Raw genomic sequence first — 2,148 nt, 5'->3', positions numbered from 1 at the left:
GTGGAGTTGTTTTGGCTCTGAACAGGGGCACCAGGGACACACTCAGATATCAGATATGTATCTTTTTGTGCATGAGAGCCTGTGGTGTGGCTTTGGGTCCACATGAGTGAATGCACATTATGTATTATGGGCATCTGTGTGTCCGTGTGTTAGTGTATGCCTATTTCCTGTGAGTCTTCATATATCAGAGTGTGCCTGTGTCAAACTATTGAGTGTGCACCTGTGTATCTGCAGAGGGGCCCCGTGTGACTCTGTGTTGGGGGGACCTTCACATCTGACTCCATGGATGTTTGGGTATATATACCTGTGTGATGTGAGTATATGTGGCCTGAATGGTCGAAAGTGTGGATCTCTGCCTGACCCCAGTATCTCCCTACATCCCCCTGCCTCTTCCCTGTCTCCATGGCAACCAGCTCCTCAGCTCCCTCCAAGAAGATGGAAGGGGAGGATCCAGACTGCAGTGGACCACGACCCCCTCCCATCCCCCTTGGCTCTGGGGACAATGCAGGGGGAGGGGACAGATGGGCAGCCACCCCATCCACCCCAGGCCATCTGCTACCTTCCCCATCTCATCCTGGGGACCTGAGAGCGTGGAAGAGGAGGGACAGGAGTGGGACGGAGCAGAAGGAGGAGGCCCCCAGCTGCCACAGTTACCCCCATTCAAGCCCCCTCTGAGCCAAATCTTACCTCTGGCTGACCTAGGAAGAAAAAAAAAATCCTTGGAGACCAGAAATTCAGGAAGAAGAAAATCTTCATGTATCAGACAAAATCGAATATTAGCAATGATCCATTCTCAGGAAGGGCCCTCTACTTATAGTGACTTTGGGCTCTGAAATTAAGCTTGTCCTGTGCTTTAATCCCAGTTTTCCCTCTATCTACCTGTGTGCCCTCGGACAAGACACACTCCAAGTTCCTGGGCCTCCATCTTGTCATCTGAAAATCAGGTTTTCTTAATGCCATGTATAGTAATACTTACTCTTTAAGGGCCAAAACTGTTTCGTTCCCTGTTGTATCCCAGTGTTCGGGACAGTGCCTGGCATTTGGAAGGTTTGTTAAGTGCTACCGACTGAACTGTCAGCTGGGTACTAGGATCAGCGCTCCATGTTTTGAGTCAGGTGTCCATTGAGTCAATTCCCTGAGCCCTTGCAGTTAACTTTGTTGATTCTTCAAGTGAGAGAAGAAAGATTTGAGGAACAATTTCCTGCTGTCAGGGGTGGGAGATATGTGAAGCAGGCTTTCTTATCGCGACCAAGTGATGTCCGGTGACTGAGGCTCAGTTTCCTCATCAGTAAAATGGAGATAACAGGAATACCTCACAGAGTGGGTTGCTGTAAGGTTAAATGTTTGTGACGTGCTTACTGAGAACCGGACCTGGCACACGGTAAGTGCTCAATAAACGCTCATTACGGCGAGGGGTGGGGAACGTGCGAAGGAGCTTAGGGTCCTTACTGTAGCCTGGTCCCTCTAGTGCCTGAGGGGAGGGGCGTGGTCAGCCCAGGGGGCGTGGTCCAGGCTTCAAGGGCAGACCAATGGGGCGCCGAAGGGCGTGGCCCTGACCTGCATGGGCGTGACCTTGCGCTGGTGGGAGGGGCCAGGCCGCTGTGGGAGTCTCCGGGAAGAAGATGCTCGGGCCAGCAACCACCGCCAGCCCAGCCGCTGCTGCCGCCCGCGCTCGCCGCCCCCCGGGTCCCCACTAGCGGCCGCCTCCGCCTCCTACCTCCGGCCCCGTTCCTCCGGCCCCCCGCCCCGGGCAGGGTCTGGGGGGCTCGGCCCTCTGCCCGGGGAGCAAAGAAGGGGGTCCCGTCCCCTCCAGTGGCGTGGCCAGTCCCCGGCCTCTGTGATCTTGCGACAGACCCCACCCCTCAGTTCTCTCTGGGTCCTCTCCGAGACCCCCTTTTCCCTCCTGTCCCGCTCACATCCGCTCTCCGGGCTCTGTCAGCCCCCCAGAACCAGCTCCCTCCCTCCTCCCCTCTCCGGGGTTCCCCCTCCCCCATCCCGCCGCCGCCGCCCCCTCCCCCTCCCACATCCCCTCCCCTCCCCCTCCCCCGTCCCCCCGCCCCCCCCCCACCATGAGGATGATGGCCGCCGGCGCGGTGCACGGCCTCTTCACGGCCTCCGCGGCCCCGCAGCCGCCGCCGCCCCCGCCGC

This window comes from Bos indicus, chromosome 18, assembly GCF_029378745.1.
Source record: "Bos indicus isolate NIAB-ARS_2022 breed Sahiwal x Tharparkar chromosome 18, NIAB-ARS_B.indTharparkar_mat_pri_1.0, whole genome shotgun sequence".
Taxonomy (NCBI): Eukaryota; Metazoa; Chordata; class Mammalia; order Artiodactyla; family Bovidae; genus Bos; species Bos indicus.
Note: the sequence above shows the minus strand (reverse complement) of the source record.